The sequence below is a fragment of the Argiope bruennichi genome, chromosome 6, assembly GCF_947563725.1.
Source record: "Argiope bruennichi chromosome 6, qqArgBrue1.1, whole genome shotgun sequence".
NCBI lineage: Eukaryota > Metazoa > Arthropoda > Arachnida > Araneae > Araneidae > Argiope > Argiope bruennichi.
In genome coordinates this window covers 137,689,333-137,712,441 of record NC_079156.1, presented here as the reverse complement: position 1 = coordinate 137,712,441, position 23,109 = coordinate 137,689,333, and the positions used below count along the sequence as shown (strand labels likewise).

At 26.9% G+C, this 23,109-nt stretch overlaps 1 long non-coding RNA gene across 1 annotated transcript; it reads left to right on the top strand.

Annotated features, from left to right (window-relative positions):
• The first annotated feature begins 4,045 nt into the window (after window positions 1-4,045).
• Window positions 4,046-11,534, top strand: LOC129973001 (uncharacterized). Its single transcript, XR_008784926.1, has 3 exons — window positions 4,046-4,246; window positions 9,290-9,403; window positions 11,395-11,534. It is a non-coding gene; the product is annotated as an uncharacterized LOC129973001 (long non-coding RNA).
• The last annotated feature ends 11,575 nt before the right edge of the window (window positions 11,535-23,109 follow it).

The window sequence follows — 23,109 nt, the reverse complement described above, 5'->3', positions numbered from 1 at the left end:
AAGTGAAATATTGCCATAAATATAAGTTTGTCTAGTCTTAAAAATGTGTTTTCAAGTCAATTCATCTTGTACAAATCCAGAAACTGTAAGGTATTTATTTTAAGTGAAGTACCTACATTCAAATTATGTGTTCTTTGAATGGAACTTTTATCTGGGTGTTATCTTGATTTTACTGGTGAAAATTTAATCTTGGCAAAGATTTGCATGTATAATAACTTTTTTATTGCTTAATTAAATTATGGAAAATCTAAAATCATTGTGATCATTCTAAACATATAATTTGATAGGAATCATGACTTTGTTTATTTTTATAAATATTGAAATTTAAATTCTCCTTATGTGATCTATCAATTGGTGAATATTTGTTTCACCAGAAGGTGCATTGTGGAATTAATATTAAATCCATACCTGACAGTAGACACTGAATTTTTAACCATGCTCTTTATAAATATAAAGTAAATCTTACCTACACAATGCACCTTATTTTCATACTGACAGAAAATATTAATGAATTTTTGTGTATAAAATATTGTAAGTGTTGTATATTTTTTCAGTGTTAACAGTTACAGTATTCAAACATACTGTTGAAAAATTTTGTTCCTGTTTGTTCTTAATTGCTGATTAGAAATATTGTAAATATTTATATATATTCAGAACTGTGACGTTTTCTCTTGTAAAAAATGCTTCTATACTTTTTAAATTTCTTATTTTTTATTTAATATTTCCCAACATCCATTTGCAAAATGTTGAGATTGCTGACAAAGTGTATTTTTATTGCATGCAAAACTGTTTTTATTCTAGCCACTCCATACTGATGTTGCAAACAAAATTTGTAGTTGAAAAGGGATATTAATTTATAAGAATGGGAATATATTCGTCTTTAATTTTAAGCATGATGTATTGGAGGCATGTAAAATATTTTATATTTAAAGTTCTGCATGCCCTTTGTAATTTTCTTAAAATGTCAAAAGTGTTTTTAATTTATTTTTAATTGCCGAAGTTAAAAGACACGTAGCATTTCTATTATGAATTATGTAAAGTAACCTATAATCATTCATGAATTGTATGTATGTTTAGGTATCAGTTTTACAATGTTAGATAATAAATACATTCATACTTGTCATAAAATGGCTTCCAAATGTAAAATTATGGAAGTTTGTGAATTGCAGCCATGCTTCTTTCTATACTTTTTTAGAATATGGGATTATTTCAAAATGGATTTTACAATATGTTTTAATTTTCTTTATCCAGCAGTGCATATTCCTTGAAAATATGATTTTTCTAATCTTTTTAAGACTTCAATTTGGCTTAAGAAGAAAATAATAATAATCAGCTGGAAAAAAAAATTGTGAAATATTAGTGTGTTTAAATGTTTCTCAATATGTATTGAAACTGTTTATTACAATACATTCCTTTTATGTATAAAAAATATGAATATTCATAACCCACAAATATTTTTACAATGAATTTTAGATAATTTTTAACAGAATAATAATACCTTAATACTGTAGTTAAAATATTAATAATTTTTATTCATATATATATTTTTTTGTTCTTGGACCACTAAAACTTTTTTAAAGTGATGCTTTAAATAATCGGGTTTATTTTGTCAAGAAAAGGAATATATGCATTGCTGTTTAACAGCCAAAATAAGTTTTAAAGAGCTTTTTTGGCCCTTGCATGTTATTATCTGTATCTTTTTTTTGCATGTCCATAGTACTCAGGGATGAGCATGTTTTAATGAATCTATTATTGAAACTACTTTTAAAATTGTCTTCCACACTTATTGCATTTTTTATATGTAAAGCATGTGATTTATAAGATGTTACTTTGCTGACTAAATATAAATATTTTACTTGAAATGAAATCGGTTGCATCTTATTTATTTGGATGAATTTCTTTGTTTGTCTTTTTTTTTTTATATGTGCAATTTTCTTTTCTTTTTAGTTTTAAAAAATATTGGAATAAACTAAAATGGGCATTTCAGATGGCAGTAAAAAATTGAACAAATTTGTAAAGAAAATAATGTGGATGAAATACATTTTAATGACTGAGATCATTTGTATTACAAAGTGTAATAAAATAAATTTTAGTGTAAAACATGGCTATTTCTTTGTATTCCTAAACTATATATGTTTTAAATTTTACATGTGCATAGTAAAAATTTTATAATGTAAATTTTGTACAAAGATAATTAGAAATTTTAAATGCTCAAGTTGTTTAATGTTTCAAAACTTTTTAGATTTACATTGCATAAATACTTAATTTGGATTTTTACTTTAAAATACATATTTACTTATAAGCAAATTATAAGTTCACACAGATGTAATTAGTCTGAAATAATTAGTCCATGTAATGGAAATTTTGAATAATATTCAACACTTTTTTTCATATCTGTGCTTTATCTAGTTTGAGAAATTGTTCAAGAGAAATTTAATACTTATTTTTCATAATGTACTTATATTAAAATCAATATCACTAATTAAGATATGAAAAATAATTAATCAATTGTGAATGTATTTTCCATTAAATAAAAAAATATTTAAAAAATAATTTAGCATGAGTAACTTTTATTTTTTTTATTTTATGCATAAACATAATTTGCTGCAGGCTATTTTGGTTGAGCAACTTTCAGCTAAAAATCTAAATTTACAATGAAAACTTTCCATTAATCTTATAGACCAATGGGAATGATATTATAATTTTGGCAAATTCTAAGCATAAGGAATTGCCAAAACCAGGAATGATGGTCACTGTAGTCAAATTAGGTATATACTCAATATTTGAAAGGTAACTTTTTCATCAGATGAGGGTGTTCCCTTCCCCCTTCAGTTTTGCTGTTATCAAAAATTCTCTATCGGTAAATTCCTAAGAATTAAAATTTAGCAAAATATATTCATAAAATATTGCATAAATTCGTTATAATTATATTACAGCTTTTAAAGAGTTGCTTCATGTGAATTAGCATTGGGATGTAAATTTCTTTGGATGCTTTTTATTATTATTAACTAAACTCTGAAAAGGAATTAAGGATTTTTTTTTTTGTTAGGAATTGACTGCAAATGTTGCATAAAGCAAATTTCTTATGGAACCATATCTCATGATTTTTCTGCAAGATTTGTTGAAACGAATTTAAAGCATTTATTTTTTTATGCTAATGTTAATTTAATTTCTTTAAATTAACATTACAGTGAAACAGTGTCAAGGAAACATATTCAAATCTTGATAGATATTGCTTAATAAATATTAAATATTCTTTATTAATATTAAATATTGCTAGAATTCAACTATTCATTAGATACTTAGCGAGCAGGAATAATTTTAATTTGTATATTTTTGGAAATTAAAATATTTACTACATTTCCTTATCAATACATTTCATATAGCATATTGATTTAATAAGTAGAATTTTATTGTTTATTCTATTGTTGTCTATTATTTTTTACATTGTGCAGAATACACAAGGCTATGTTTTTTATGATTAAGAATGGGACTGCACGGTATTAGCTCATTCTTACTCAACATCCACTTGTCACTTTTGTTTTTATAATTTTACAATTCAATCTATATGAAATTTGCCGTATTCTCGTCTCCTTCAGTTGACTCGGTTTGAAATAAATGTCAATGAGAATTTCAGTTTGAGAAAGCTGTATTTTCTGTTTTTTCTCGCGTTTTGCCCTGTAATTCAGTTTTAAAGATTCCGGGGCAAGTGTCAGAAATCGTCTTATATTCTATAATCTCAATGGGAAAAGAGAAAAATTAGAATTCTGTAATTTTAATTGGGCGTAAAACTTTTACTTCTTAATCTTTGTCTTTTTTTTTTAAAGTTATTTCCTGGTGTTATAATCAAACTTCAACGTCATGTTAGCTACTAGCTGGCCTGTCATACACGTCATTACACCATATGATTTTTGTCGGTTTTGTATATTTATTGAATTTATAAATTTAGAAAGCATTCTGGTTTATTGAAAGTTTTACGGAATATAAATAATTGTGTTCTCGTTCGGTAAAATCTAAACCGGGACCGTAAAAGTACATTACGAATCAAAACAAATAAATGGAAACCGAAACAAGCGGAGATATCCTGCAGTTACTTAAACAAATTTTATAATTATAAGATTTGTTTAGTTTATGAATCTGAAGTGATTTTTAGCAGCTTTAGTTAAATTCTCAAGATATACAAGCCGTCGCATATTTACTTTTCTTTTGGTTTCTATTTTGAAAATGAATTTTTCTCAACTTCTAAGTAAATAACACAGTATTCTGTTTATTTTTCTTTTGCTTACGTATTCATCCCAAAAAAACTCAAGATTTCTCACTCTTTAAAAAGAATGTTCATGCGACTCACAATTAATATGCTAGCAGCAAATTAATATAAAATTATTTCACGGTGTTTTATTGAATTTTGTACTTTAAATTAAACGCATTTAAAAGTGTTAAATATATAAATCGATATAAATATATATGTATCTTGATAAACGTAATTTTTATGCTTAACAATCTACAGCTTATCCAAAATGTGCAACAAAAAAAAATGTAATGACTTGAAATTACAAATTAAATTTAAATTTTGATAAAATCTTGTTTATTTATTTTCAAATTTCGGCACCAATATATAATCTTTGGTTTATTCTCAATACAAACAAGATACCTTATTTTTATTAATATTCTCATATCTAAAATTTTATTGGTAGTGTAAAATATTTCATAGTTTTGTGATGTTCCCATTCAGAACAGTGACATGATATGATTATTATTTTGATAACTGTGCATTGTATAGTAAAGAATTTTATGATTTAAAATGGTAGTAATTTTTAAAATTTTGTGGTTTTATTAATCTTTCCCAAAGTTTTATAATAAATATGAAATTTTTACATAATTATTTGAGGTTGAAGCTATTTGAAATTTATTTTGTTTTTTGTAAGAAAGCTAAAGTTTTAAATTTCACAAATATAGTGCATCTAAAATTATTCTGGCATTTCGGTTTTTGTTTATTTTCTTTCATTATCTATTACTAGGTCTATGTGTTAAAAAAAACTTGAATTTTACAATTCACTGTTTTTATAGCATATGAATGTTGATTTATAGAATTGAAATCAATGCTGATTTAAAAAAATGTTATAATAAGTATTTAATTTCCTTTTCCATAACTGCATACATTGTTAAGTCAAACTTTCCTGTCTTCTTTAAAGTGATTGTAATGTTTTGATTGGTCAGTTTTTTTTTTAACCTCATTTCATTAAGAAATTCTTTGCACTGTAGTTTTCAACATCTATAGAAATTCTAAATAAATCATTTGCTATAAAAATCTACTGAAAAAGTTGGCAAAAAATAATTTCTTGTTAAAGTAGATTTTTCTATAAAGTATTTTTTATTATATATTGGTCTGTTGTTTGATATTTAAAGAGTAGTTTGAGCTTTTAGTTTTGACATATTGAAAGGTTTAGTTAATTGGTTTAATAAATATATTGAATGTAGATAAAATGTAACAACTAAGTCTATCAATATAATAGTTGTCAAGCAATCAACATATAAAAATATAATTAATGGAAGCTGATTAATTTACTTCTTTAGTAAGTATTAAGATTTATCTAAAATTTTCTTTGTAAATAAAAATGATTTTTTCAAAATTTTTATGTATAATTATTTTAGAAGTTTTTATAGGCAAAATTCAAAATTTAATCTTGAATAAATATTTTATTTTCATTGAGTCATTGTTACAGATTGGAATTATTTTGGGGTGAACCGGAGTTTAACCCCCTTCTTCGCCAAGTTGTGATAACACGCCAAAGCTGGGAATCTTTATTATGCACTATGATTGGACATCTGCTCCCTTGCTTTTGAACATTTCGCAAGACCGTTGTTGGCGATTTTTGAAAATTGTGCCAAGTAGGGGGTTAAAATCCGGTCGTACCTTATTCTGTTATATTCTTCCTAGTTTTGCAAGTTTTTTTAAAAAATTGCTGTATTATTTTTAAATTTTGAAAAATAGTGGATATAAACCAATTTAGTGTGTTACTTTTTTATTTTTTTCATTTTGCCAAGTTATTCTATTTATTTTTTTTAAGTTCTTTTACATTATTGAATAAAATCAAACTGGTAGCAAAATTAAATTGAATGACTAAAATAAATTATTATCTTTGATTAAATAATGAGGATTTTTAATATTAATGCCGTCATATAACTATGAAAAAAAAATTTAATACTATAATAGTAATTTCTCTAGCTTTGATATATGTTTTCTTTCAATAAATTTCATTTTCCACCAATGAATTTGATTAACGTTTTTAATTTTGGTCAAAGGAATATAATAATAAAAAAATGGGTATTTATCTAAATTTAGTTGTCTGCTAGATTTTTTGCATCAGTTCTGATCTGAATACACTATCAAAGTAGCTAATCTACTACATGACTTTGGCTTTTCTCTAAATAGCATATCTAAAACATGTATGGACTTCTTTAACATGTTAATACCTGGTTTAATTTAAAGTATGTATAAGTTTTGACAATTTTTTTTTTCAAATATTGGTTAAAATATCAAGATTAAGATAATGTAAAACAATATTTAATTCCGGGAAATTTTATTCTTGAAAATTTTACAGAAAATAATTTTGTAGCACTTTTTTATTGTTATGTACAATAAAAGATTTTATAAATAAGGTAAATTAGGGACACTAAGGACTAATTTTGATTCTCTTGCATTATCTCAAAAATAAATGAAGGGGGGGGGGTATTTCAATCTAGCAATACTTAACTTTCAAAAGCTGGCTGAGTGATTTATGCCTGTTGATACCTATATAGGAATTTTTTAAATAAAACAAACAAAAAACCTTGGCATGCATTTGGTTTTTCTATGAAATTGTTATGTGTTTGTACCATAAGAAGAACACAAATCCTTAACAGGTTTACATCTCTAATACAAATCCAATTGTTTACTTTATAGATCTTTCATGTTAGCAATCCATTACATATCTATGTGCTTATAATATTGTAAACATATTAACAATTAATCATCCCATTCTTTACCAGCATTTAAAAGAGGGAATATATATAATATTTCCATTAGAGAACTGCTATGAAATACAAAATTTCAATTTCATTGCTGCATCTTGTACATTATTAATTAAATGTATTTCAAATTATAATTATTAACCAATATTAAATATGAATTTTTAGTTTCTTGTATATATAGTATTGAGAAAATATAGTAATTATCAAACAAATTCAAACTTGAGATTTTGATAAATCTCTAAGTTTTAGATTTCCTTCAGTTTAAAAAACTCATTTTTGGAAAATGTCTGTCTGATTGTTTTTATACTAAATTTAGATTTGTATCAAATTTCAAGCTATATCAATACAGGGGAAATCTGTCTATACAATTATTCGAATATAAGTTAATATGATAATTACAAAATGAAGAGAGCTAGATGAATAAAATTCAGTTCACAGATTTATAGTTAGGTACCTAGGAAATTCTGTGCCAAATCTAAGAAGAGACTGACCATCTATCGATCTTTAATTTCAGAAACATGTAAACGTGATAACTCAAGAATGTGATGAATTAAATACATCAAATTTGGTGTGGGATTTTGTGACTTTAATTGCAGTTTTCAATTTCAAATTTTTGTTTCAGTCGGGTGGAGAAAATTCATCCAAAACAAAAATTCGATTTTTGGATATTAATCACATGCCAGGGGGTAATTGCCAGAAAGCTCTTTAAAGTTTACATGATAGATTCATTAAAAATGCTAATGCATGGCAAAGGTTAATTAAGGTTGTAACTATTGTATGCCAATGCCTTGCAAGACATTCTTTGGGATAGCATCTTTATTAGAGAGTGTACAAGAAAGGAGACCACTTACTGGTTAAGCAATACTTTAAATCATACTATTTAAGCCTGATTATCATATCAATATTCAAATCTGATATGTAAAAGATGGTTAATGTTTTTTTTTATTGTTACATTATTTTTTTGAGTTGATTTTTCCATATTTACTAAAAAGGATATAAATTACTATAGTTTGAGACTTAATTTTGAAAAATTATTTTAGAAGACATATGGACCATTTTCATGGTCATCAGGAGAACTGCTACATGTCAAAAGAGAGTTAAAGGACATTTGCCAAAAAATTGGCCTGAAGTTTATCTTTGTACCGACTGTGGTAATGGGAATAAATTCATTAAAGTGGCTTTAGAAGTTCATAAAAAAAAAGTGTTCACATCAGATATTATGTACTTACATTGTATGCAGCTTTAAACCTTCCATTAACAATATAAAAAATACATCTGAAATAAAGACTGGAAATTTGGTCCAAAAGATAGGACATGTGCTCTCAGATCAAACCAGAAACAGAACTCTGATTCATAAGAAAATAGGTATTCAAATTATTCACATTTAAATGAGATTCAAAAACTCTATTTCTGTGGTAATTTCTAACGGTGAATGCACCAAAGAAGATGCACTCAAAAGTTCATATTCTAGAAGACATAAACATTATTATGAACCATGTGATCACAAAATTTGTTGCATTATTTGGGAGACATCTATCATTTGGAAGCCATTTTGAATCCATATCTTAACACATAGCACTGAAATGAGAAATTTTCTATTTATATACCCATTATGTAGCCAAAGGTGCTTGTTACCTAATTACTACATGATGCACTTTTTTTGCTCATACTATGCACAAATAACTAAATCCTGCTGTTACATTTATTTAAAAATTTTCATTGATACAAATGCTGTTATACCACATGTGATAATAAATTCATGAGAATTATTATTTATTCTCATGTATTTCATAAGAAGAAAAGAAATTGATTTTTCTTGTATGATAATATATCAAAGAGTTTTTTTTTATCCTTTGTATCTTAATGACTACCTGATGTCATTAAAGCACTGTCTACACAAATATAAGAAATTAAAGATTAATTATTTAGAAAAAAAATCAGCTAATGTGATTGTATTTTTACATCTCAAAACACTAAATAATTATTATAAGGTACCCTTATAATTAAAGAATAATTATGCATTTAAGTACTTTCTGGGGTATAAATATTTAATGACACATTATATAACAATAAAGCAAATGCTGTTTACCAAATGCATTTTATTTTCATAGAGGCAGAATATACAGATGCATTTTGTGTTCAGAATCCATTGCAATTTGTTCATATTTTAAGTGTTATACTTGTAGATTTGTTACCAAAAATGTTCTTTATTGATTATTTTCATTGCTGACTTGTATATATTTTTATCAATCACAATTTTACTAGAGGAATTTTATAGGCAGAAATATCTGGACTCTATGTTTGTCTTGGAACTGTTAACTTTATCATTCATCACCTGTTGACGTGTGCCTGGAGAGTATCCTTACTTTGGCAGGAAAGATCAGATGAAAATGTATGTTGAAGATTTCTCATAATACATTTAAAAATGATTTAAATTTAATTTTTTAAATACATTTTATTTTAAATGGAGAAAAGATATTTCGTGTATATGATTATTAAAAATATTTTTGTTTTAGTGTTTATAATTGTATTATATACTAGGTCACATGCAAAAACATACATTGTGATATGCAAAAACATTCATTAGGGCATACCAATGATTTATAGCCCTAAGGAATATTCTTTCCAGTTAATTATATTTTTGTTATAAAATTTTTATTATATATTTGTTTTTATTGTAAAAAGATATATTGAAGATTTTTAATAATATGTTATATAATAATAAAGCAAATTTTATTACTGATGTACTTTTAGTTTCATCAAGATTTCTGCATTATAGCCATCCCTCTCCATGGTCACTATTGTTTGTCATGAAATTTTTTGGCCGATAGACATAATGTTCCCGTAACCCCTAAGAACAACCATCCAAATTTCCAAATTCAGATCTACGTAACTGTAGTGATCATCTATTCAGTTTCATCGAAAGTGAGTCCTTTCATTTTTAAAGGAAACAAGAATCGAAACACAACAGCAACCTAGGAAATCAAATTGAAATTTATCATCCTTTTCATAGGGTGGAATGACCTCACCAACTACTAGTCTAATAACTTGTCCTCTATTTGAGTGGGATAAACAAATTACTATGCACAGAGAAAGAGAATTTTTGGCATGAGTTTAAACTGATGATTTCTAAATGATGCCCAAGCTTCCCCCCCCCCTCCATTTAATCTAGATCAGTTGCTTTTGTATGAAAGTGGGAATCAACATGGAAGCTTGTTGAATCTTTCAATTTGGGGACATCACAAACAAACAAAATCATTTATCGTTGGATCAAAAGAATTTGGAAAAAATTGACGATATTATTACCCAATCCTTTAAATCTAGCAGAAAATTAATTATGAATCTACTTTTCCGCTTATGACCAAAACTTCTGGAAAAAATAAGTCTCACACAATACAAGTTGTATCTTAAAAAAATTTTTTTTAAATGTCAGATTTTAAATTTAGTGTGTTGGAAATAATGAATTTAAGCTTTTTATAATAAGTATCTTGTCCACGAAAAATAAAAACTCTTCAGATGTATCAACTCATTAATTGAACATAGAATAGCTGTAGTAGAGAAATTGCACTGTACTTTTTTTTTTTTTTAATTCTAATTTGAAATCTGTGTTGCAATACCTCACATGTTGCTACTTGCATAAGAAATACCCTTTCCTTGGTTTAAAAAAATGAATATTTTATTGCTACATAAGAATAAAGTTTATTTTGTCGTATTTATTTTTGATAAAAGCAAAGATAATTGATAATTTTGTGTTTAAAATTATCGAAACTCATTCGTATTTTTTTAGTATCATATTCATAGATAGTATTAAAAATTTTGCTTCTATGTGAATATTTTTATTGATGAGCATTGTAAATGTATTTATCAATCCAGTTTATATCGGAAAATTTATGCTGAAAAATTTGTAGTAATTCTTTTCAAAAATATTTCTGTGTTTCTATAGAGGTAATTTTCTTTGTACCTAATTTTCATTACAAATTTTTTTACCCATCATCAGCTTGCTTCATGCTGGTCATGCTTTTAAAACATATATTGACTTTACATGCAATGTTATTTAAAAAGTAGCTACATTTTGTTGCACCTTGGACCACCCTACACTTGTGAAGTAAGGCACGCGTGATGACATGGATTCTTTTCATTAAAATCTGGGTAAAAAAAAATCACAAATTAGTAAGTCTGAAGAAGTTTGCCTATATATATATATATATATATATATATATATATATATATATATATATATATATATATATATATATATATATATATATATATATATATATATATAACTCCAACACTCAATCGCAATAACACACATAGCCATTTTAAATCTGGCGAGATGTTGAGGTGAGCATTCTATAAATTTCCATGAATCTCTCCCTTCAGGGACTCGGTGAAGGAAAAGAAGCCGAGGATCTCACTGGTGATGAAGAAATGGAAAACAGAATTGTGAACGAAGGAAAGTTTCTCAGAAACTTGATTGAAGAAGTTTAGAATACAAATGATAAGATATCTGATTCAGAGTCAGAGAGACCAAAGAAAACAATAAAAATCTCAAAAAATTTAATGATTTTGAATTATTCACTATCTATCGTTTTATTGCAGGAACTGTTGATCCTTCGACCGTCAACGGAGCTATACAGATTCTGAAATAAACAGAAATATTAAGACAAGAACTTATTAAAAAAAGATGAAAATTTAAAAAGTTGATCCTCTAAAAAAATAAAACAATTATTGACACAAAATGGTCCCTGTAACATTGTTACGATATCTTTACGATATTAGCCGGCGTTCAGAATATCGGATAACATCAAGGAGATATTGTACAATATCTTGTGCTAATAGGATGTATGTAAAATAGGGTAGAACGAAAACAGCCTTAAAAAATTTTTCTTTTTCGAATTTAGTTTGGTAATAGCGGAGAAAAGTTGCCTTTTAGGTTCATAAAGAATAATTGAAAATTTGGTTGCAATATTGCAACATCTTAAGGTGCCGCAAAGAGCTTGAAATTTGAAAAAAACTGACAAATTTTAAAATGGGCCTTTAAATTTATTTTTTCGATTTCAGTTTAGTAATAGAGTGGAAAAAGTACCTTTTAGATTCAAAGTTTTTTTTTTTTTTTTTTTTTTTTTTTTTTTTTTAATTTTGTTGCTTTGCTATAACATCGAGGTGCTGCAAAGAACTTAAAATTCGTAAATGAATGAAAAATTATAAACTTTGATAAAAAGAATTTATGAATTTTTCGTGGATATGATGTTACAGAAGATGGTTTTAAATACATATATAAGCACTACAACTCGAAAAATTCTTAGTTACAAAATGTAATAATAAAACAAAATATATTGAATGTCAAATTTTCTTTCTTACTTTTGTATTTTTAATGATTAAAAATGCTACTATTCAAAATCTATTCTTCTACTTCATTGCCACATTAAACTTTTTTTTTGTACTAAATTTTGGCATATTCACATGTGAGTCAACTTTTGCTCTTATGTATCCTTCTCTTGCGACTGAATCACAGACATTTTAGGCTGATTCGGTCACCAGTTTTACAGCTCTTTCCCCAGCTTGTGTGTGACGAACGAGGCTCCCGGTAGGAAAAGTATCCAGACCGGTGATGAAGTTGTCCGTGTCAATCATCCTGGAGGAGGCGTGGCTATGCTTGAGGATTCGTATAATAAGTAAATGTGACGAAGTTGTCCTCTTTTCAGCGCATGCGTAAGGATTGTGGGTTCGTATATATCTTTATAAAAAGTAAAAAAAGGTCACTTCTTAAGTGGACAATACTTATTTTAACAAAAAAAAAAAAAAATCCTGGAGGGCGAGATTAAAAACAACAGTAGTTAAGCCAAATGAATGAGTGATATTATTGGAAATTTAATGAGGACTTTTTTTTCTTTTAAAAAAGAATAATTGGAAAGTCAGAATAAATTGAAATTTTACACGCCGAGCAGAAGATTTCGATGATTTAATTCGAGATAGAAATTTTGATTCTCAGTTTTTTACAATTTAATTTATAATCATGTGATTAATTCAAACAATAAAATAACTCATAGTCAATTAATTTTAACTATTTAATAAAACTAATAAAAAATTCCTTAAATGTATAATTTCTTTAAAAAAATTAATGAATAACACATGCAAAAAAAAAAGAAAAAATAAGAGGCATAGATCGTCAAAAAAACAATTGAATGCCGAATTTTAATCAAAAATATCTAATATTTTTAACATTTACTTTGATAAAACTTTATCTATTAAATTATTTATAGACAAGAAACAAAGTTTTTAAAACTAAAAATTTCAGCAAACTCCATTAATTTTAACATCAAACATTTTCATTTATTAATTACTGATTATTACAATATTTGTTTAAAATAACGCTGAAAATGAAGGTAAACATATGAAAGTGTAACCTGCAACATATTTTAAAACTCTCCAAATAAATAAATACTTCAAGATATTCTATTTTTCCAATAATTTTTAAAAACCAAGTTTTTGCTTCCGAAATATAAAAAATGTATTTCGGAATTACTCCAAAATTAGGACATTTACATTTGTGACTTTTTTGGGGAGGGAGGGGGGTTATTTACTAAGGAAACATTACAATGTCCTTCAGATAATCGGGTAAAAAGTAATTTTAAAGTAAAGGTAAAAGTATGGAAATTTCGTAATACAATCTGAGTATTGGACTTAAGAATACTAGTAAACTATATAGACAAGGCCCTGTCTAATAAAAAATATTCTTTTAAATTCAATCTTATTTTGAAATTAAATAAGCCAGCTGGTGTGATCTTCCCAAAACTTCATCGTTATGCTTTAACAAGGGCGTTATCTCTTTCCCTATTCCCACATAAAATTGCGGATCTTGGATAAAGACTTGTATCTTTATTATAACATTCGCAAAGAACGGTTATGAAATATAAATCTTTGACGTAAATTTAGTGTTTTTATTGAATCTATCGAGTGATTTTCGACGGTTTTTTAGAAGGATTACTCCATAGCATGCTGTTAACAGAAACCGAAAATTAAATTTGTGTTTTAGACGAATTTTTTCTCCAATCCATTGAAAACAAAATTTTATTCAAAACTACAATTGTTGTCACAAATTCATAAAGTATTTGTGGAAATTCTATTTTTAATATACGGAACAACAGACGGTCAACCCCTTGACTGATTTGGTTTCGAATGAGATAGATATCTATACATAAAATGTTAAATCTATGTACCAAATTTTATCCATCTAGTTCTATTCCTTTTATCATGTTAATTTATATTAGCGCAGCTGGACAGATAGACTATATCTGAATGGATTTCGATCAAAATTTGGTAGAAAACAAATTTGGTGAAAATACCATGAACCAAATTTCATTTGTCGAGCTCAAAGCGCTATTGAGTTATCGCGTTCCAGGACAAACAAACATACGGTGAAACTTTATACAATTTTTTTTTTCTTTTGTACTCATTGAGGTTTAAAACGAAGACATTCGTCAAAATCTCAAGTCAAATTTTTTAAAGATTATAATACTTACTCTTTATTTCGTTAATGAAAAAAAAAAAAAAAAAAAGAAAAAAAAAAGAAAAGAAAAGAAAAAAAAATTTAATTAAAAAATGAATAAAAATTTTATTGTTGTTGTTTTAATGTTGGCTATTTGTTTATTGCTAGTGTTTAAAACCTGATTTCGTAGGATTTTGTTTATGTTTGTGATGTACAAAGAATTATATTTTAAGTGCTTTATATAAAACCTTATTATCTAACTCTTTAAGCTTTTTTACTTATTGTGTTCACCTGTACTCAAGTAGCCCTACAGACTTCCTAAGAATGGATTTCGTTCAAAATTTTAATGAAATCTTCAAATTTAGCTTAAAATCCATGCACCAAATTTCGTACTCGTAGCTCAAATCGTTTTTCAGTTATCATGTTTTCAAACTGGGGGAGATCTGAAACATACACAGTAATCAAAATAATGACTTACAATTTACTTAAATTTTATTTTATTTATTTATGTATTTTTTCGAGAATTATAATTGTATGTACTATCTACATGTACAAAATTTGGTGCATGGTTTTTATGCTAAATTTGTAGATTTCTATCAAATTTTAAACGAAATCCATGCTCAGGAAGTCTGTACGGCTATTTGAGTACAGGTGAACACGATAAGTACAAAACGTAGAGAGATAGATTATAAGATTTTATAGAAAGCACCTGAAATATAGTTCCATATCATATTTTAAATAATATTGAAATGCGATAACTTAAATCAAAATAAATGAAATTTGGTAGGTAATTTTGTTGCTAAAATTGCAATCCTGTTTTTCTGTTATATTTGGGATTCGGGGTACAATCGGTAGAAGAAACCTTTCCTAAAATACATACGCAGTTTGCATAGCTATATTAAGAAGCACAATGCTCTCATTTACGGGGCTCTGAAAATAAAAATTTGAATACTCGTGATGTATACGACCTTTATTAAGGTCCATTTTTGTGGTAGGAGGAGGGATGATAGCATCATTATTAGAGAGTATACGGAAAAGTTTCAGGGGGACTATTTCTGTTAACATTAAGTTTAGCTGCGTTTTTTTTTTATTTATTTATTTATTTATTTATTTTTTTTGAAATTAAGATTGCGACTTTAAAAAAAATATTTTGATTAGTATGAATATTACAGTGAAAATCGACAAAATTCCTCGAATTACTATAAAATATCTCCATTGATATGATGTGCAAGTTTGAAGAAATCGTAATACTTGAAAACCACTGATAAGACTTTAAATTGACTTTCATGCACATATTTGTCTCTTCAGAAAAAAATTTCACTTTCCATTTGACAGGTTATGAAGATAAAATTTGCAAAGATGCGAATTTAATTTTCTCATCTTTGGTTTTTAAAAATTTCAGTCGGTAAACTGGAAGACGTTGAAAAATTTTGTTTATTAAGCAATAAAGTAATAAAAAATACAGCTCTTCCGTCATTTTCCCACCAACTTTATAAAAATAGAGCTACGAAAATGAAAGAAGATGAGAGAGAATGTAAACAGCATGAGTATTCTAAAGAATTGTCACAAGCAAGGCTTAGAAAATTTAAAGAATATTCATACTTCTAATTCAAAAACTCAGTGCATGACAATTTATTAAACTTGATTAGTTATTATGTTGAAAATTTTCTCCTAATTAAAATAAATAGCAATGAATATATACGAAAATAAATGTATTTAGTATAGTCACTAAGTGCTTGAAAATAAATAAAATGACTGAAGTAATAAAAAGTATTACTATAACATTAAAATCTTGAAAAATTAAAGAATTGACTTGAAATAAAATTGATTTTACTGAAAGGTACAGGTGAACACGATAATTTCAAAACATAAAAAGCTAGATAGATAAATTGTGATAGAAAGATTCAGCACATAAAATATAGATACGTATCATATTTAGAACTGAGTCCATCAGGAAATTAACTATCTGTCTTCACTTTAACATACATATAAATGCAATACGTTAAGTCGCAACAATTTAAATAAATTAAATTTGATAGATTTATTACTAAAATTGTAGTCCTTTCTTTTTTATGTTATAATTCGAATTCTGGTTTTAATCGTTAGAAGAAATTATCTCCAAAAATGCATATACGGTTTCTCATTACTTTCATATACGGGCCTCTGAAAATAAAAATATGTGTTTTCGTGATGTTTATGACTTTTCATGTTATTTTTGGTGTCGATAAAAATTATTCAAGAAAACAGGTTTATACAGGTCCAAAAAGTAATTAATAAAGTTGATTAACATAGTGTTAGTATCACGGAATTTTTCCATTACGTAAACATATTTTTCCAAATTTTGAGCCCAATATGCCTTTCTATATAAGGGAGTGTCAAATTCCATTCCGAAATTTTCAGTAGTTCTTGCGTTATATATTAATTTTGTTTGCTTAAATTGTGTAATAATTAAGTAATAGTTAATATTACTATGTGTTCCCTGCTTTAAAATCTTATATAAAGATATTTTTTAAATTAAAGTTATTTTTCTGAAATTCTTATTTTATTGTAGACTTTATAAATAAGAAATTTTATTTTGCATAAAAAAAGTACTTTTACACAACCCTGTAGTTTTATCCTTTCACAACTATCTTAGTCAAAACTTCAGGGTTGAATTTATTAAAATATTTGATGCGTTTAAATTATATGCTTATACTTTCCAATACATATATGCACATATGATATTTTGCATTACCAGTTTTACAATCTGCTTTAATCCTATGAGTCCTGACCGCCCCATTCGATAAGCGCCTGATGCAGGCGCTTTGGGGCGGTTAAATAAGTTTAAGGGGGGAAAGGTATTTCTCGACGAGTGCTCCTTTAAACTCATTTAACCGCTCCAAAGCGCCTGAAGCAGGCGCCTATCGAATGGGGCGATATCGGGCGGTCAGGGCTCATAGGGTGAAATATTTCTTTGGAATCAACATTCAAAAATTTTAACTTGTACATAATAAAAAACAATGAAATATGTAATTAGATGACATCAAATTATCAATATCAATTAAATGACATCAAATTATCAGTATCAGTTAGGTGACATCAAATTATAGGTATCATCAAACCAACATTTATTTAATTAAAAGGATTCTTGATTCATGGATTCATATAAATATTTGAAATATTTATATAAATTTGAAATATTTATTTTATATAAATATTTGAAATATTTATTTTATATAAATATTTGAAATATTTATTTTATATAAATATTTGAAATATTTATTTTATATAAATATTTGAAATATTTATTTTATATAAATATTTGAAATATTTATTTTATATAAATATTTTAAATATTTATATAAAATCTTGTTCCAATTGCATTGTAAAGTGATTAACTATATCATAAATTTCACTCATTCTTTATAGCAAATATATCAAACTCATATTAAACAAGGTTTATATAGAAGACAAAAAAAAAATTCCTTCTGGAAATGTTGGCTATTTCAAAAATTTCATATAAAAGAAGAAAGACAAATTGATATCAATGCTTCCTTCTTTGCATGAGGCATCTTCAACTACCCTTTCCTATTTCAGGAAATAAGTTGTGAATAGTACTGATTTCCAAATGATACAAGGTGAATATCAGTAATTCTCTATCTGACAGTGAACTTATTTCATGTCAAGTGAAAATAATTGCTCATATCTATAATTACTTCAGAAGAGGGAAATAATTTTATATTTCAAGTTTCAAATCTGTCTGCGAAATATACATTCTATCTCTATGGAAAAAATTTCAAGAAATGAATAAAACTATGATTCCAAGGATTTTAAATCCTGAAACTTGTTCCATATACAACTCTCAGCCTTAAAAGGTTTTTTCCCCCTGTATATTTTCGATACCATGCAGTTTCTACTGAACTTGATCTGTTAAAAGAGTTTAATTATGAATTTTAAAAATTACAGTAAAAATGTATTATTTACAATTTCATTATATAGTATTATGGCTAATGGACCATTAACATATTTACTGTGGCTCAGACTGTTGTTTTGAGGAATAAGATATGTGATAGCTTAAAAATGAATAATTTTTTTCATATTTTCTTCCCTCAAATTTTTAAAAGCATTCAATAATAGAATTACAAACTTGTATGATAAATGTATACTTGCACACTTCTAAAAATTCTCATCAAAAATGGTATTCATAGCAAATAAGATTATTCTTATGATTATCACTGCTTTTGCCATACACAAAAATTGTTATTAATAATAATGTTCTATATTATTTAATGGTGTTTCTCATCCTGAGTGTTGAAAGAAATTATAAAGTATTGTATATATATGTAGTCTCTTTCTTAGTGATTTTATTAAAATTTTATGTTATTAATATAAACATTTTTACAAGACAATTATTAATAGATGTGTTTATGAGAATATATTTTCTAAAATTAAGTCCCATTTCTGTCATTTGTTAGCATGCGTGCAGAAGTTTTCTCTTAATATTTCACCTTTCTTATTTCATGCCATACCATTTAGAATAGTACAGCACATATAAACTTAATTACATTATACAGAAATAAAAGAGGAGTAATGATTTTTTGCCAATCTTTCTTGTATACTTTAGGTAGCAAAACATATACTGATATAAATCTTTAAATAAAGTATTTTTTAGATTTTAAATTTAAAAAAAGACACCTCACATAATCATAAAAATACATTACTTTTTTCTTTTTTTTATTGGTTCTTTTATAATATATAACTAAGTATCGTTTGATGTAAAGTAAACATTTTTTTTTCATTTAATATATTATATATTTACATATATTAAAATTATTTTACTGTCAGATAAGGAGGAAGCTCAAGATTTATCACTTTTGATCCATTTTTTAAAAAAATAATATCTATTATAATAATAATAAAGATGAATGAATGTGTGTTAACTCTCTACAGCCCACATCATTTGCCCTACAGTGTCAAATATGGGATATAATTGAAATTAAGTACAACCAGTATCGGCAAAGTATCGTATGTCGGCAAAGATGTCTAATAAATAATAAAGTTGATAATTTTAAATTCCAATATGATTTTTTTATTGACTACATTTATATACTAAATTTAGACGAATAAAAACACAGCTTTTGGTATTTATACTTTATTTACATGTACTTGATTTTAAAATGATCAAATTCTGATTATACAGTGCGCGAAAAAAGTATAAGGACAACATGTAATTGCATGAAAGTATGCTTTATTTCCATTTCACCTAAATGAAATTTTTATATTCCTTACTTCTGCTGTATAATTTTGTGATAACACTTATACCACATAAAAAAAACATAATTTAGCTTCAAAATATTGATTTTACAAAATTTAACAATAAAGGAAATACGGAAAAAATTGTAAGGACATGTTGTAAAATACTTAAAAAATGTTTCAATAATCAAGAAAACTACCTTTTTTTTCAATCACTTGAACAAGCCGAGAGGTCTTAGATCCTGAAAGATCTTTTAAAATGTCCACAGATATTTTTTCCCAGGCGTCTTTGATAGCGACGACAAAATCTTGTGTACATTGATAATGTGTGCCATTTTTATAAACTTCTTGGGATAGAAGTCCCCATAAGTTTTCGACTGGATTAAGATCGGGACTTCTCGCCGGCCAATCAAGTAAATTTACAGAATTAGCTTCAAACCAGAGTTTTGCACTCGTCGAAACGTGCATCGAAGTATTATCCTGCTGAAAAATATAGTCCCCTGAAGTAATTAGTGGCGCTTCAGGTAACAAACTTTCTCCTAACATATCAACATACCTGTCCGAATTCATTTTACGGTTGATAAATACAATCGGAGTGGTTCCATTTGCCGCAAAAGCGCCCCATACCATAACCGAGCCACCACCATATTGACGCCTGGAAAACACTTCCTTGGTCTTTCCCAGATCATACCAAAAATAACGAATACCATCAGGTCCATCAAAATTGAACTTTTTTTCGCCCGAAAAAAATTACATCAGCACACTTTTGACCAAGAGAAATGTATTTTTTGGCAAAGTAAACTCTTCTTTTCTTATGATGATTTGTAAGAGGGGCGCGTGACACTAATTTCCCATAAGAAACTTCAGGATGTTTACTCAAAACATTTTGAACAGTCCTTGTTGCATGGTAAACTCAAATTTTGTCTAACTTCATTTGCGGTTTCTCTTCTCTCGCAAGCTCTCCTTACAATCATTCTTTTTTGTCGACGAGTGAGAATTTCTGGTCTCCCAGTTCGCTTTTTCATACCATACATCCCAGGATTTTTTAGAAAATTATAAACCACCGTTTTAGATCTCGATTCTTTTTGAAATTTCCCATCCACTTAATCCACATTCTCGAAAAGCAACATTTTTTCCTTTTTCAGAATCAGAAAGTTGAGTTCCTTTGGACATCGTTTAAAAATTCACACTGAAAGTCGCCGAGTGGGAAATTCTTTTCGCAAATGAATCTTTTAACTCGGAATTGTCATTTTATGCTTTCAAATATGCAAATTTTTAAATAATTACTGGAGAAAAAGCAATGTCCTTATACTTTTTTCCGTTTTCATTTAGGTTTAAAAATCAAAATTTAAATTTTAGCAGATTTGAAATTGAAAATTTTAATTACTTTACGTATAAAATATTTTAGTTTTACTTCTGTTTTTGCTTCAAAAATTTGCATACGATTCTGTAAACAAGGCTTCTAGATTTGGCGATTTTTCGCGTGTCCTTATAATTTTTTCGGGCACTGTACATTAATATTTAGAGTTCTAAAACATTATTATAAAATCCTATGATTTACAAATTTTTCAGCAAATAAAAATATTTAAAAGGATTTTTATTAATAAAAACTAACATTTTCATTTCAAATCATAAAATCTCAGTTTATCTTAATATATATAAATTACGTGTCACGTTGTTTGTCCGCGATGGACTCCTAAACTACTTAACCGATTTTAATCAAATTTGCACACCGTGTGCAGTTTGATCTAACTTAAAAGATGAGATAGCCCTTTTTTTGAATTTTTAATTAGAATTTTAATTATTAATTAAAAACTAACTTTCCCGCCAAAAAAGTCTTTTCATTTTCCCCACCGCCAAATGAGTACGGCTTCAGTTTTTTTTTCCAACAGTCATGAGGCTAGGCTTAAGATTTTTCGGCTGATTATTTGAAACGATTCTATTTATTTTCTTAATGTTTGATGCATTTAAAATTAAACATTGTTAATTAATAGATCTTTCATATTCATTCTTAAGTACTTTTGAATTAAAATAAAACAGAATAAAGGAAATTAAAAATTTCTAATCTGCATAGCGTTACCCCAACTGGCGTAGAAAAACTCACGCATTTGCGTTACGTTTCGAATCCGAATGTTCGAATTATTTATGATCCTATCCGAAAACGTTTCTCAGGAATAAGATATCATTTTCCACAATTATTTTTTAATGCATACAATAAATTTGATACGTTGCAACGGATAAAGTATCACGATCTTATGTTTGAATTTTGTATTACTGTGCACGGTGGCAATTCTCAGAAATAAGATATTTTATTTGAAAATGATTAATTACACACGTTTTAACGGATCACTGATTAATATAACATACTAAAATTCTGCTTTTTTTAATTATAAAGAAGTTTGGAAAAATACTTGGAGGTGCACACGGATAATTATTACTTTTCGTTTTGAATGAATTCCTATTCTTTATCTGATTGTTTACTAAGAAAAATGTTGTACGGCAATAACATTTGTTACCTTCATTGAATTTTCAATTAAATGATTTTATTTCTTTTGTTAATGATATCGTAAAAAAGGTAAGTGAACGAGCCAATAATAAGTTCCTCTAATCGGATAATAAAAAAATATTAACTCATTTGTATGCTAAATGAAATTTAATCTTTTTTTATATAAATTATTGAAGATATGATAATAAAAAGTAGTTACAATAATCGTTTCAGTTTTTCATTTCTTTACTAATAAACTGCATGTACGTATCAAGTTATGTCAGCTATCATCAACTCAGCTATCATTCACTTCAGCTACAATGCTTATCATTATTTAATAAATGTTTCTGAAACTGATTTCATTTCGTAAATGAATTTTGAATTATTGCAACAGACAAATGTATCAATGACGGAATAAATCTCATGGCAACTTCATGTGTGGAATATAGAACTTTTTTTTTTTTTAATCTTTCCTTTAAGCTGAGGAAGCCAGAATCTGTATCACTGAAGTTAGAGGATTTATTATACATCATAAAGGGTATATACCAAGAAGGAAGGTATTAAGAAGGAACAAATTATTTGTTCATTATTTGACAGTCACAATTATCTGTTAGATCCAAGCGATTCTAACAGATGGCGGTATCTGTTGACTGGATTGAGTAAGTATTCTAACAGATGGTTAAAAGTACCAACGTTTCACATAAGCTACAATTTAATGGCATAACCACCACGTGTTGCTGAGGCTAAAGTATAAGTTAAATTTATTTCGTAGTAAACGCAATACAATGAAATTCAATTGCTCTTACTTTTTCAATTTTTGGTATTAGCATAGCCGGGAACGGTAAAATAGAACTGCAACCAAATACGCAATGCAATAAACTGCCAGACA